We start from the raw sequence: 16,509 nt of genomic DNA, 5'->3' as shown, positions 1-16,509 counted from the left end.
TCCAAATGACGTGATGTGTTTGAAAGCGGATCTTTTTGCAGCGGCTGCCTCGCCATTATTTGATGCGCGACACTTGATATTGTAGTTTTATATCGAGATCATCCTTGCCCTTGCACGTCATTTATCTAGGAGTTATTTTCACGTTCTTTATGTTCGTGGTATCTTCCTGTCTTTTTTTATTTGATGACTGCCCTAGATAAGCTTAATGTCCTCCCTTTTGCTGTTACACTCTGTGTATTAGTCGCGTTTTTGGAGTCTATAAAACGGACCCAATCGATAACTATCTATTTTGTTTGACTTGATTGCGCTATGGATAGGGTTGTGTGTAATGCATAAGATCTGGTATTCACATCGCGAGGGTTCTCATGCGCTATGGTGTCCTTTCTTTCATGTATGTTTTTCTAAGCAATTGTGCTATGGTTCTTGTGAGCCACTCCAGCCATGGCTACGAAAGGGCGGCTGGAAGCATCGATGTTGATATTTTTATTTATTTATAGATAACACCTTACAGGACCCACTGAATGGCATTGTGTAAGGGGGTAACAGATTGTACACAACAAAAACATGTCGCATAAAAAGATAAAATAAAGAAAAAAGTCACGAAGCAAAGGTTACAAACAGTACAATGGAATATATTTACACAGTGTTATCAAAGAGCGTATTCAGGTTACCACGAAAAGTTTCACAATTCGACATGGATACAATGTGGTCCGGAAGACTTCCAATAAGCAATAGCGCGAGGCAGGGATGACGAGCGAAATATCTGTCTCTAACCATGTAGGCGCATGAAACTCAGCGTGTTTCCAAGGCGCCGGGACGTGCGCACATGTGCGTGAATCGGCCAACTCTGAGAATTATTGATATAAATATGCACCTGTGAAACAAACAGGGGAAAGCGAACGTGCGGCGAGTTCCTAATGACAGAAGTGAAACGTCTTTTTTTTGTTCGGGTTATGCTAGAAAGACGGTCATATTTACGCGGGAGGAATCTGGTTTCTCTCTTCTGAGCAGCTTCCAACATGTTGATAAGGTACTCCTGATATGGTGACCACGTGGATTAACCAAATTCTTGTAGCGGACGGACATAGGTTGGCTATGCTAATTTTACTTATGTATGGGTAAAATTTGTCCGTTTCTTTCTAAATGTGGCAAGGCTGAAGAATCTCACGTGTTGTCTGGTCATAATGCCTTGCTCCAACGTGAGCCTGGCGGTGAAGCACTAGCGAACAGCCGCATTTCTCGCAATGCAACGCGAGTTGAGATTGAGGGTTGAAAGAGCACAAGGTCATTCTTGCGCAACAACCCGCAAACTCGCATTAGGACTGCGTTCCACCTTTCCGATGTAGGCACGACCGCAAGACGAAGGTACATTTATAGTACATTTGTGGTACATTTCTACTTGGGAACGAAATAACGGTCGATATCGAAGGTGTTTCCGTGCAAGCATTCATTGATACTCGAGCCCCTTAGTCTGTTCTTAATGCAGAACTGTGCCGATAGTTGAAAAAGATCACGCTTCCGCTTTCCGAAGTCTCCCTGCGTACCGCTACTGCGCACCCCATTCGACTTTCAGTGGCATGCACAGCTTGCCTTGCCATTCAGGACATTTTATACGTAGCCGAATTAGGCGTGTTTTCCCCATGTTCGCACGACGTTATTTTGGGTTGGGACTTTCTTGTTACTCACCGCGCCGTTGTTGACTGTGCGTGTGGGGAAATCGAGTTGTCGCCCATCTGTGACGCCTCATCTGACAAGCCACCTCCTTCTCAAGTGGTTGTCGCCGCGGACACCGAGATACCTGCTTTGTCTTCCGTTCTTGTACCACTTTCTTGCGACTATGCTCCCTCTTCCACCCCCCTGCTTGCGCCCTCCGAAGCCTTCCCCTCTCGCAAAAACTTCCTCCTCCCTTTTGCAGTTCTCGCAGTCGAAAACTCTTGCAGCGCCATTTATGTCACGAATCCGTATTCTTCCACAGCCACCTTGTTCCGTGGCGAATGTATAGGTTGGCTTGACGATATTGATTCCGTCTACTATACTCAACTGCCTGACGACATGTTAAGTCTTCTCGTCCACAGCCTTACTCCTGTGACCACTGCCAATTCGTCCTCCTTCGGGGCCTTCCTTGTGTTAATTGACTCTGAACTCCCGCCTGCGCAGCGTCCCCACCTCTTGGAGCTGCTCGAACACTTTCAGATGTCATTCGATCATAAGCAATATTCCTTGGGCCGCACATCCGCCATCGTTCACCACATTGACACCGACGCTCATGCATCCCTACGCCAGCGTCCATACGGAGTTTCTCATGCTGAACGCCACGTCATTGGTGAACCAGTCAACGGGATGCTTCATCGTGGCCTTATCCAGCCCTCACACAGCCCTTGGGCCTCCCCAGTTGTGCTGGTGAACAAAAAAGGACGGTAGCGTCAGATCTTGCGCTGATTATTGGCTCCTTAACAAGATCCCACGAAAAGATGTCTATCCGCTGCCAAGAATTGACGAGGCTCTCAAGTGGTTGCTAGGGGCCGAGTTCTTTTCGTCTTTGCATCTTCCATCTGGGCACTGGCAGACCCTTATGAATGAAGCTGACCATCCCGAGACTGCGTTCGTAACCCTAGACGGTCTATATGAGTTTATCGAGATGCCGTTCGGCCTTTGTAATGCACCTGCAACGTTCGAACGTCTCATGGACAACATTCTTAGAGGCCTCAACGGGCACACGTGTATTTGCTAATTGGACGACGTTGTAGTCCTTTCGAAGAATTTTGGCTCCCATCTGACCCATTTCGCAAACATCCTGACTTAACTTTCACACGCTGTACTGCACCTTAATTTCAAGAAGTGCCACTTTGCCGCCCGCCGCTTTACCATCTTAGGCCATGTTGTCAGCAAGGATAGTGTCCTTCCCAAGCCTGCAAAGCTTCGCGCCATCGCCGAGTTCCCCAGACCATCTACGCCGAAAGAACTCCGTAGCTTTAGAGGCCTGTGTTCGTAGTTTCGCCGCTTCGTGCGTAATTTCGCCTCCATAATCGCCCCCTTAACGCAACTGCTTTCCAACAGCCAAGGCATCTCGGCGTGGTCCACCGCTTATGAAGACGTGTTCACCCCATTACGCCATCTTTTGATATATCCACCTATTTTATACGCCACTTTGACCCGGACGCTCCTACTGAAATCCACATGGACGCTAGTGCAGTAGGCCTCGGCGCTATTCTTGCCCAGTGTAAGTCTGGCTTCGAAGAGTACGTCATTCCTTACGCTAGCCGCACTCTCACCAAAGCGGAAACGAACCATTCGGACACCGAAAAAGAGTGTCTTTCCATTGTTTGGGCAATTACTAAATTTCAACCTTACGTATATGGCCGTGCATTTGACGTCGTGACCGATAACCACGCCCTGTGCTGGTTGTCGTCATTAAAATACCTATCCGGTCACGTAGTTCGTTGGGCACTTCGTCTACAGGACTATGACATCCGTGTTGTCTACCGGTCAGGCCGTAAGCATTCGTATACCGACGCTCTTTCGCGCACACCACTGCCCAATGAGCAAGGTGCTCCGTCTGCCTCCAGCTACGATTCGTCGTCTCTTCCATTCGCCCACATGCCAGCAGAAAAACTCAGGGATCCTTGGCTAGCCTCTCTTCTAGAGTATTTATCTTAAACCGTCATCGCGCCCCACGGACCGCTCGCTTCGTCACACTGCTCGCCACTTTGCCATCCGCGAAGGGCTCCTGTACCGCCGCAATTACCTACCGGATGGCCGTAAATGGTTGCTAGTGATTCCTCGCCATTTACGTTCCGACGTCTGTGCCGCTTTTCATGCGGATCCGCAATGCGCCCATGCCGGTGTACTAAAGACGTATGCACGCCTGCGGCTTCGATACTACTGGCGAGCAATGTACCGCTTCGTTCGGCAGTAAATCCACTCGGGCTCCAAGTGCCAACGCCGCAAGAGCCCACCTCACAAGATAACAGGGCCGCTCCATCCAGTACCTTGTCTCTCCCGGCCTTTCGACTGTATCGGCATTGATTTGTATGGACCTCTACCGTACACCCCACATGGCAACGGCTGTGTCGTCGTCGCTGTGGACAACCTCATGCGCTACGCCGAAACTTAGCACTTTCGGCAGTCCCAGCACATGAAGTCGGCTTGTTCACCACTCGCAACCTTGTTCTTCAACACGGTGCACCTCGTGAGCTACTGAGTGACCGTGGTCGTTCATTTCTATCCAAAGCTGTAAAGCCCTCCTTCGCGAATACAACATTGCCCATAGAACTACACGCGCCTCTCATCCGCAAACCAATGGTATGACTGCATGCTTTAATTGCACTCTCGGCGACATGCTCACAGTGTAGGTCTCCGCTGACCACACTAACTGGGACCGCATCCTCTGCTTTGTTAGGCATGCTTACAATAGCGCCACTCCCTCTACCACGGGATTCTCTCCCTTCGTTTTTCTTTGTGGTCGCGAACGCTCCTCGTTTATGGACACAATTTTTTCGTATCGCCCTGGCGCTTCCGAATCTACGACCCTATACGAAGCAGCCAGTTATGCCGAAAAGTGTCGTCAAATCGCTCACTCACTTACCGCGCAAGACCAGGCCAGCTGGAAACATGGCCGTGACGCAAGCTTCACTTTTGCATCATATTCACCTGGAACTATCGTATGGCTTCGCGTTGTTTCCTCTACTCCTGGCCTTGCTACAAAGTTCTCAGCTCAAGATATGACGGCCCCTACCGGTTTCTACAACAGACGTCGCGGGTAAACTACGTCATGGAGCCTATTCAGCCATCTACGGACCAGCGGCGTCGCTGACGCGAAAGTGTTCATGTCGGCCCACTGAAGCCGCATTACGACCCATCAGTGCTGCCGGTTCCATAGGTCGCCAGGATGGCTCCTTCGTCGTCGGGGAGTGATGGTAGTGGGAAATATGGGCGCCAGCAGGAGAGGAAGAGGAAGAAGGCGGTTGTTGTTGGTGGAGCTCGCGCTCGCCCCGCTCGGCCTTGTCTTTTTCTGCGCATTCATATAAAACACCAAGCTCATCTAACCTTAAACGCGTACTATCACATTGTACACGAAGCCCGCGGGACGACGCACCACTTGCAAGTTGTGCTGTACGCTACAAGCAACCATTTTTCTTAATTGATATTTAATTGGGAAAGACTGGGGGAGGGGCGGGGACGTTTGCTGTACCTTTTTTTGCGTGAGCGCAAATCTCTCTTAGCTTGAACGGAACAGAAAAGGTTTCTACGCCGCAGACACCAACTACACTATTGCCCATGAGAAAGACCATGCGTATGTGAGACAACAGAGCATGGTGGCATTGCGTTCACGTGAAAAGAAAGGCAAACACTAAAGAATAAATGGCATTATCTTATAGTAGTACCTATGTAGGACAGGGTAGACGCTGCCTTAACCCTTTGACGGCCGGTATTTAAACGCGAGAAATTTTTTTTTTTGGCTTCCACACTTCACTTTAGTGTGTACGTGCCGCCTCAATATGAACACACGTACAGAAAGGAATAAAACCTGGGCGGGCAGTGTGGGCAAGGAAGACAGCTTATAAAGCTCTAGAGAGGGCTGGCTGTCACACATTGTCCCATTTCTCTTGATAGTGGACTCGCTAATTTTTGCCCTTACCTTTTCCCGGTGTCTGAAGAAAACCGATGTGTGCCCGAACTCTGCTGCGCATGCATCCACAGTCTCAGTAATTGATCGCCAAGCTGGAGGAACACACTCGTCCTTTCGTTGCATTAAGGTGGTCCTTCAACCGCAAATTTAGGCACCAGTTAGTTCATCCTACGTACACGTGACCACACTCGGGGTAATGAAGTATACAGCCTCCGAGGCACATGGGACGGAACCCGCCGCGGCGTCATAAAGGCTATGGTTCTGCGGTACTGAGCACGACGTCACCGGATCTAACACCGGCCATGGAGGTCGCATTTTAATGGGGGCAAAATGGCAACCCGTCTCTCTACGGTTAATTTGGTGCACGTTAAAGAACCCAAGGTGGTCAAAATCACTCCAGGATCCCCAACTACGACGCTCCTCATAATCAAATAATAGCTTTGGCACGTAATATTCAACAATTTTTTTTGCAAGGGCAAACTTGGTGACAAGTTTTGTCTAGTGAGCATCCTATTTGGCCATTCCCGTTCTTCAGTGCACTTCGCAACTGCTGCACGCACCCCACCAACTTCCTTCTGGACAGACGGACCGACCCCGGGCTGGGCCAGCGTATGGTCGGCGTTGTGGCAACAAGTAGCGGCCTGTTGGCGGCGAACGGGATGGTCTTCGAGGGCTCCACTTAGTGGCGTCGAGGTACTCGGCGATATCACCATACCATTCGCGAAGCTGTGGACTCGCGCGTTTTCCGCAAACCCTCGTAGTCCAGTTTCGCGGTATGGGCAGCGGCGCTAGACGTGACCCACTTCTCCGCAGTAGTAGCAGAGAGGGCGGTACTCTAGAGCGTGCCAGACATGTCTTCCTTCGGTAGCGGCGATGGCCGACGGGCGGGTGAGCTGAAGGCGGCGAACAGCGAAACTGCAGCGTTACCGGGCTCCTGGCGTTACCGGGAGTTACCGGGGCCTGGCGCGTCCGTGCCAGGGCCCGGTAAAACCACAGGTTCCACAATTTCAAGTTCCCACGTGGTTTCTCGATTCTCGAATAACGTCTTGGCGGCGTCTTCCAATGAGAAGAGATGGAGTATTTTGTCGTTACTGTTCTAGCTGTTAAACGTAGCGACCCTTTCATACGTCTCCAGCCAGCTTTCTGGAATACTCAAATGATGAGCCACGGAATGTAGGTGGCTACCTGCGGTGCTGCAACACGGTCGCTGTAGGCGGCACTGGGGCTGTCATTGTTGATATTGTCGTGGCCGAGCGCTTCTTGGTGTTCGCGCGAAGAGGTCCCTACTCTGGGAACTCGCTTCGTAGTCTGAGGCTAGCTCGATCATCCGGTACAACGTTGGTGTCGTCGTCGTCTCGGTTCGGGTTCGTTTCACTGCTTTGCGGGAGAGTCCAGTACACGAACGCCAAAGCCCCTCCACCAGATGTCACGTTGTAGTGACGGTCAAAAACGAAACTGTGACTGACGAAATGAGCTCTTTATTAGACGAGCTTGTACCCCTAAAAAACTAATGACGCTCAAAGCTCAACGATAGCGGCGAGCACTGTCGGCGATCGTCGAAAATTTGATCTGCAGGTCTAGCGCATCGGTTTTTTTTATATGAACCATCGAAGGTATCAGAGTGCTGACAAGACACGCTGGTGCCCGCGTGTCTTCCCGAAAGTATTACACAAAATCCCACCGCGCATAAAATCAGAATACACGAGCTTCGGTGACCACAGAGGTTGGATAGATCCATCGATGGGACATTCGAGAAATTTTCGATACATGCAGACGCGTCCTGCGCCGAGTGATAATGTTTAACATTTGGGAGCCGGTGAAAAGCGGTCACCGTAGAACGATAAACAAGTACACGTGTCAATACTGAAAACGAAGGTGCTGCTGTCTCACGGGGTGGGAAAAAGGTTCTCCTCGTCCAAAAAAACAGCACGCATGAGTCGGTCAAAGATGAAGGTGATGTTGGTTGTGTTTTTTTACTGCAAAGGCATTGTCCGTACATTAGGAATTTGCACCACGTGGCCAGGTGGCAAGCAAGAAAGTCTGCCACGGAATTTTAGCGCGTTTGAGGGCTCATGTGCACAGTAATCCGCCTGCGTTGCGGAAAAACCAGGCTTGGATGTTGCACCACGATAGGGCACCGGCTCACGCGGCGCTCCTTGTCCACCGCTGCTTAGCCCAACATGACACTTCCATTGGGCTCCATCCACCGTATTCTTCGGACCTAGGTCCAGCAGACTTCTTTCTGTTTCCCATATTTAAAACCACGTTGAAAGTACGTCTCTTCCGAACCATAGAAGAGATTCAGGACCATTCCGCAAGAAGCCGGCGCGCCATAACAGAAAGTGCGTTGCAGGAGGCTTCCCAAAAATGGAAGAAAATATGGGAACAGTGTATTAACTACAGGGGACTGATTTGAGGGAGCAGAGCTTAAAAAGTTGTACAATAAGCGACAAAGATTGTATGGCAAAATTTTGGTTTCTTTTTAGTACACCTCGCATGCATGTGTAATACAGGAATTAGTCAGTGGTTTCACTTTTCCCGCTGAATGAGGCATCGATATTCGTTGATTCTCAAGAATTCTGTTAATGTTCCTCACAATATTTAACGATTAGGTCCCACACTCTGAAATTCGGAACGCCAGAAGCAATATTTACCCATTTAAAACGATACTTTCCGAAAAATATTGATCCGAGATAGCGTCAGCCTTGGGCAGGCAGAAAAGTGGATGAGAGTGGGGTTTTGTTTTACTCATTTGGACGCACAAGGATGCCTCCGCACACGTAAACACTCAACGGCCAACACTTACACTTACTCCCTACCAAATATTTCTCAGGACTGACCAACCAAGCCCCACCCATAGTCGACATGCGAGTGCACGCACTTGTCACAGTAAGCATCCCGTGTCCACACAACAACAGATGAAACAAGCTCAATCTTTGCCTTCACCTTAATATTGTAAGGATACAAATTCAGGTCAACAAGTAATTTTGGAAGGAGGAGTGGCATACTTTAATATGTTTTCGGGGGGACTTTCAGCGTGGGCCCTGGCTGGCGTCTACGCTCAATAAATTGCTTTTACGTCTGTTAACCTCAATATATTTTCGGTTTCAGATTGTTTCAAGTGGGGCGTCATGTAACTAGGTCTACCAAATTAAATGTTCCGAATCTAGGGAGCGGCTTCTGTGTAAATGTTGTTCACCAAATTAATTGATTTGTCGTGACAAAGACCGGTAGTTCTGGTGAATTGGCTGAAGACATTACCCTCAGTTCATACCTGTAGCCTTGAAGTATGATTTTCTAAAAAACTGAGCTTGTTGGAATAGCCTGGCGAAGGAACCAGAATCCGTGACTGGTAGACTGATATTTTAGTCTGTGCACTTTAGTATATGGATGGATGGATGGATGGATGGATGGATGGATGGATGGATGGATGGATGGATGGATGGATGGATGGATGGATGGATGGATGGATGGATGGATGGATGGATGGATGGATGGATGGATGGATGGATGGATGGATGGATGGATGGATGGATGGATGGATGGATGGATGGATGGACGGACGGATGGATGGATGGACGGACGGACGGATGGACCGGCGGATGGATGAATGAATGAATGAATGAATGGACGGATGGATGGATGGATGGGTGGATGGGTGGATGGATGGATGGATGGATGGATGGATGGATGGATGGATGGATGGATGGATGGATGGATGGATGGATGGATGGATGGATGGATGGATGGATGGATGGATGGATGGATGGATGGATGGATGGATGGATGGATGGATGGATGGATGGATGGATGGATGGATGGATGGATGGATGGATGGATGGATGGATGGGTGCTATCGATGCTGTAAAGAGGGTGCTGAATAGCCCCACCGAGCTTTTCTTTTTATTCTGCCTACCTAATTAGTCCTGCCTATATTTTTTTAGAAAATATACAAACACAAAATTCCCAGCATGAAATTTCTGAACCACTACTGCGAACGAACCGCCGTGGTTGCTTAGTGGCTACGGTGCTGGGCTTTTGAGCACAAGGTCGTGGGATCGCATCCTGGCAACGGCGGCCGCATTTCGATGGGGGCGAAATATGAAAACACCCGTTTACTGATATTTAGGTGCACGTCAAAGAACCCCAGGTGATCCAAATTATTCCGAAGTCCCCCACGACAGCGTGCCTTATATTATAATCATAGTTTTGGCGCGTCACACCTCATATTTTTTTTTGCTCGGAACTTCGTTTTTGTGCGTCTGGGTTGTTTGTGGCCTTCCTACTTTTCTGCTCCCGAACCTCCAATCACCTCTCGCTAATGTGTATTGCGGGACATGTTTACTTTCCCCCTGCTATCCCTGAACCCAAGGGCTTCAAGGAGGCCACAAGTGCCTTATTCGGCCCCTGGTCAGATATCTTGACCTTCTAATAAAGCATGTTCTATGGTTTGCCTAGGTTTACCGAAGCCAGTAGATGTTTCTTCCTTCTTATATCTGGCTTTATAAGTGCATATTCTAAGGCAGCCTCATCTCGCTTCGAAAATTAATGAGATTCCCTTGGACTTATCATAAATTGTTTCTTCCCAGATTTTGTTTTTCACTATTAAGTAGTTGCTCATGGCAGGTTTCTTTTCCATTGCCGCCACCTATGAGATTATTTCAGCCTCTCTGACTTTGCACGAGGCTGGCTATCAGTGCACGAGTTATGGCTACCCGTCTCCTCACACAAGCATTTCTCTCTCGAAGCATTGTCCAACTGAGCAGCTAAACATGCTCTTGCAAATGTCTAACACTAACTAATCTAAAAACGGAGGACTTGGAATACACGCATGATTTGTTTTCACACCACGGGAAAGCGTTACATTATGTACAATTCCATTTATTCCTAAACAAATTATCTAGGTACGAAGTTCTAGGCATGGCTCTTGGGCTTCTCAGAAACTACTTACACGATCGTTTTCAACTTGTAATGAATAATGATGGATTTTCAACAGGAATAAAAGATCAACAAAGCATCCTTCAAGGTTCCATACTTGGACCACTATTCTTTATGGTTTTTATAAATGATGTTTCTGGTGTACCACCATTTCTGATAAATGATGTTCCACTGAAGGCATCATGTCGGCACATGACACAGATATATTTTTTGCCTCCCACAATCTTGCAGCACTTGAAAGCAATGCCAGTGCATGTCTTGTTTTTTTATTCCGGATGGTTAAAACGGAGAAAGTTGACTTAAAATGCCTCCACAACCACGCACATAATATTTCGTCTACAAACAAACCATATGCACTACCATTCTGGTAAGATTTGAAGAAAGCATAATTAAATATTTTAAAGAACAAAACATTTTCAGGGTATGGTTAAAACAGAAACTAAGCTGGACTACACACACAAACTACCTCATTACAGACTTTGACGTGCCTTGGATATTTGTACAGGATAATCTGCCTTATACCTGTTTGGCTAAAACGAACACTATTATTGGCTTTTCTGTTCTAAACTCACATGTGGTTTGCTAGTACCCCTACCTAAACAAATTACAGCAAACTTCTTTTAACTGCAAAAAAATTTTGCGGTGTTTCGAAAATTATTACGGTAGAGTGCGAGATTTTAGAAGGGCTCCTAAATTCATAAGCATTGTATACTGCGGGCAGGCTTGTATTAATTCAAGCTTCTACAATTATTACACCAAAACACAGAAGTATAAATAATTTCTAGCTATATGAAGTTTCCTAAACGATGCGCACCCAAAATGCGGAGTGGATACGGAAGACAGCAAGCTGCATATCAGATACCTTATGCGCTAAGCAAGCGGGAAGGAAAATTGTTTCAGTACCTCTATAATACTTTGAAAACTAACATTAAAAGTGTTATAAGCACTTATCAATTAAAATACGCTCATGACCATGGCGTAACGAGAAATTTCGCTGGGGTGGGGGGGGGGGTGGGGCTCACGACAGCTCAGCCTCCTCCTTGTAGGACTTGTGGAGGGATGATACATGAATAAAAACTGCATTATCATTGCCAATGATGATGCAAACAAATTCCTGAACGCTACGCACTGTCATGATAAGTAAAATATGTATTTTTTTCATCAAAGAATATACTAGTATGTCGCGAAAATTGTACCCGAAATACGCGATATCAATGCTTCCATGTTGCACGTAAAGAAAATATTCCAAGAACTTTAGAAACATATCAGTTCGAAACCAGCAAAGCATTGCATGCCACTGATATGAAAAATGTAAAGGCCAAGAAATGAACAAGTTGAACACACATTTTAATGAAACTTCGTCACTCAAGAACCTTGCTTGCGTTTTTCTACATATGCAACGGCCAGGGAAAAATCTCAATGATGCTGTCCCTTGTTCTAATGTATTGCGCAGAAGCAGCTTTCACCGGTCGTGTATTGTGAGTAATTTCACCGAAATTATAATTGCAGCAGAGAGCACATGCATATAAAAAGCAGGAATTCCGCAAAACATCTGAGGGTGATCAAATGAAAACGAGCCAATGTGAATATATGAAAAACGGGGTACATTATTTATAAGTAGTTTCCGTGAACATTTAGACATTTATACCACTGACTAACTAGTCGCGTGATTCCTGTCTCATAAAGCTTGTTGGGTTTCTACTTCAATATGTCTGTAACTGACTCTTTCACGTCATTGTCTGAGAGGAGTCTGGTTCCCTTGAGCTGTTTTTTCAGTTGCCCCAAAATGTAGAAGTAGCAAGGCGACAGGTCTAGTCTGTAGGGCAGATGTTGCAGCGTTTCCCATTTGAAGTTTCCAGTTTTATGTCAATCACATCAGCGATGTGGGGACGGGCATTTTTGTGAAGCAAGATGATCTCATTCGTCAGTTTTCCACGTAGTTTGTTCTTGATTGCGATACGCAGCCGATCGGGCGTTTAACAATATCGGAAATGATTGATAGCCTCTCCAGGTTTAGCAAGTTGGATCAGTAATGGCCCCTGACGATCTAAAAAATGTCAGCAACGCCTTTCTGGCAGAAATAACGGTCTTTGCTTTTTTTGGAGGGTGGTGCATTTGAATGTTTCCACAGTAAACTTTGCCATCGTGTTTCAGGCTCGTAGTAGTGGCCCTATGATACTTCCCCGGTCACAACTGCACAGAAGAAGTCGTCACCCTCATTGCAATACCGGATGAGATGAGTCAAGACAGCGCCAAAACTCTCGGTCTACTGGCGGTGGTTCCTACTCTTGGGCATCTATTGCGCACAAAAGTGCCGATGTCCGAGATGTTCATGAATAATACTGTGGACCGAATTGTGGCTGATGTTCACACGCCCTGCCAATTTGTCGATGCTTATCCTCCATTCTTGTCTAACCAGCTCATCAACCTTTGCAATTGTGTTGGGGGTGATTGCATGGTGGCTTTGGCCCGGTCTTGGATTGTCTTCGCAACTTTCACGGCCTTCTTCGAACCGTTTGCACCAACGCTTCAAGGTGGCCAACGAAATGCAATGTTCAACGTACACGGCAGCCATAGGGCGACAAATGTTTCGGAGAAACACCTTCAGCTGTCAAAAACCCCACGACACCCCGCTGCTCAACTTCTAGAGTGTCCATTAGGTCACCCAACCATGTTCAACCCAATATACGAGAGCATTAAAGAACATTTATCCTCACACCTGCATGTCACTTTTTTGAATGAGACATGCTTGTGTGCGACGCGCATGCCTAGCATATAGTAAACCGAACCATTACTGCGCGGGATGAGTTGGTTCCCTTTCATTTGACTCACCCTCATGCATTATAAAAGCGAAAATACAATGGAATATACAAATGCGAAGATACAGCATGCTTAAGGCAAAAAAGGGTCACTTCAAACAAAGTTCGCTGTACGTATACACAGAACCTCGCAACAAGATAGCCAAATATAGCTATAAGTAACTGATAAATCAACGTATCTAAGAAAAAGTCACTGTATATAATGCGTCAAACAATGCAAATAGACATGTTGCGCAATCACAGATTCCCAGATTACAGAATCCAAAGTCTCCCCCCTCCATCCGCTCCGCCTGATGTACCATACCCGACTGAAGGCGGCCTGCTTCCTCCCCGCTTTTCTCTCTTGCCCACGCAAGACTGAGCCACCATGCCACCCCCCTTCCCTACACTTTCACTCGCAGATACAGCATGCGGCTCGCGGTCGCAAATTTATCGCCCTTTGACTTTATACTGAATATTAAGGCGAGGGTGACGGCAGGAATGCGCCTAGACAGTCCATATAATGGCTATCGTAATAATATAACAAGAATATCCGGCAGCTGAAAACTCCCGCGGCTCATTACTTTCCGCAAAAGAAGTAACAAAATCGAACATTCACCATGCGACAATGCGCTGTGACGCAACAATCTCTCTTTTTTTTTGTGGGGGCGGGGGCATCGAAATGAAAAAAAAAATCTCAAAGGAAAACATGTTGACCTCAATCGAAGGCCCATTTTGAGCAATTACTGTGGCTACCGAAGGAATAGCGAAGAAAAGCTGAGACGCTTGGTTCACAGAGAGCCATACTTATACTGCTCGGTATTCTACACTGGCTAGACAAGACTTTTCGGAGAGGTTGTGATCAAGCGAATGCGTCGCAATCCGTTGAGTCTCCACAGTGATGGCCGCGAGCGACCATTGTTTCTTTTTCTCGTCTGCTAGCCAGAAAGAGTCCAAAACTCTCCCAGGCTAAAATCCCCTCCGCCAGAGAAAAATGAACGTGCACCGAAGTGCACCACGCGGTGGTCGGGGCAACACGAGAAAAATGCGTGCGCTCTGGCTGGCTCTGGCAGCCCGCGGGTAGCCAGAACAAAAAAATTGAAGAGACTCAATGTGTCCTCGCTAATAAAAGCCAAAGTAGAAAATAAAGAAATAAATAAAGTAGAAAGAAAATAAATAAATCAAATAAAATAAATAGTTACTTTTGCTGGCTTTAGTGACTCGACATGGATGTGCTGGCGCAGGTGAAAAAAAATTTGATATCCTTTTCTGTGGCATAAGACGGCTGAAATAAACGTCCACAGCGCTTCATATGGCTTCGTCTCATCGGACCTCGCTGCGTGCTTCAGTAGCTTGTCTGATAGTGTGTAGATTTGGCTTGTCTAGTTGTATGACCTGATGTACGACTTTAGAAAATCAATATACGTTTGGCGTCAAATGTTTATAAGCACATTAAACCCCACAAAGTTCCGGAATTCTGAATCTCAAGCACGACTTTGGAAATGTCAATGCATCTTTCGCATCAAAAGTCTATGAAAACTTGATACCCATAAAATTTGGGAATTGAAATCCATGTGCTCCGTAGATTCCGTGGCCTCCGCGAGATGCTGCGACGAGCCCGCTCACCATCAAAACACCCTTGAAACTTTGCGCTCGGATGGAATTCCTGCGTTATGTGACTCCCGGTGCATGGGCGTTCCGGCGAAATCCAGCCCGAGTTCGCAATATTGGTCCCGAAATATTTTTTCGTGCGAGAAAAAAGCCATTCTAGATATTATCCAGAATGATTTCCGGCACCAGATGTTGCCTTGGTCGGCGGTGCATGACAGCAGGAAAAAATTTTGAGGAGGGGCTGACGCTCCATAAGCCCGCCCCCTCCTCCCTCCTAGCTACGCCCCTGGCTCATGAATAACTTTTCGGATGATGGAATCCCCTTAAGTTTGATCTGTTTCATGTGTGAAAATATATGAATGCGTGTAATAAGTATATGTGCATCGAAATATCTGCGTGTGTGGTAGGAATATGTCTCCATGACCAAATTCATGGGCGCATAATATATGTATATATGTATATATATATATATATATATATATATATATATATATCCTGTGTAGTGTGTAATTACGATACAGACATCTAGATAATGATGCTCTTCTTCATATGTATCGAAGCGTAAACTGAATAAATTCTCTGCTTTTTCTGTATGTTTCATTTGAAGAAAGCATGGCTGCACATATTATTTTAATTGCTTATGCAGCATGCCAAAACTTGAAAGGTCACAGGTCTTTGTCAGATATTTTAAGCGTTTAGCCTCTGCGCCTCTAGTAGGCTGTGTATTAAAAATTTATAAAAAAATATGCTTAAAATGAAGGGTGATTATATGAGAAAAAATGCGGGTAGTCAAACACATCGCTGGTGCAATATCGCTTTCGGCTAAGAAGGTTCTTTCGCTTGTCGCAGGTCGTGACTTCGGATGTGCGCGGGGAATGATATTCGCGTGCCAGCGAAGGTGCATGCGTCTCTACCCTGGGAGCACGGGCTACTGCCAAGGGTTCCGTTGCATGTGCGACACCCACATCCCTATCCGGAGACCTCCCTTCTTCATTGGCTGAGGCGGCTCGGCGACACAATGCCAGACAGCCGTATTTCTCTCTAATAAACGGCGCCCTTTTCAATCCTTCTCACTCCACGCTAAAACACCTCGCAACGGAGCCTCACTCTACGCGATTGAAGCTCTCAGCTTTGCTCTGGATATCATCAGCTGATCTATGGGTAACTCGAAAGTGCTAGTGTTAGCGATGGTGCGTAAGCCCTTACAAAAATTTTTAATCTGTTTTTTAGAAAGACTTTTGTATTTGTTCTATACAACTATATTGTTTATTTTTATTGCCTATAGAATTTTTCTATAGAGTTCCAAAAGTTTTTTGGCCACCGCATTCTTATAGGAACTAGAAAGACACATTTATGTAGAATGGCTGAATGGAGTTGCTTTTAAGATCCTAAAGGCAAATTTCTATATATAATTTCTATGGAGCTGCTTCAGAGATGCTAAATACAAATTTTATAGAATATTTCTATCGAGTTCCTTTAGAGATGCTAAAGAAGAATTTGTATAGAACATTTCTGACGAGTTGCTTTAGAGAT

General features: G+C 46.5%; 1 long non-coding RNA gene across 1 annotated transcript in view; it reads left to right on the top strand.

Annotated features, from left to right (window-relative positions):
- Positions 1-16,040, top strand: part of LOC139054880 (uncharacterized) — a 38,055-nt gene extending 22,015 nt beyond the window's left edge. The window contains exon 3 of the long non-coding RNA XR_011511578.1: positions 15,826-16,040. This is a non-coding gene — a long non-coding RNA (uncharacterized lncRNA). The remainder of the gene's footprint in view (positions 1-15,825) is intronic.
- The last annotated feature ends 469 nt before the right edge of the window (positions 16,041-16,509 follow it).

This window comes from Dermacentor albipictus, chromosome 1 (genome assembly GCF_038994185.2).
Source record: "Dermacentor albipictus isolate Rhodes 1998 colony chromosome 1, USDA_Dalb.pri_finalv2, whole genome shotgun sequence".
Lineage (NCBI taxonomy): Eukaryota > Metazoa > Arthropoda > Arachnida > Ixodida > Ixodidae > Dermacentor > Dermacentor albipictus.
Note: the sequence above shows the minus strand (reverse complement) of the source record. Positions and strands in the feature narration are given on the sequence as shown.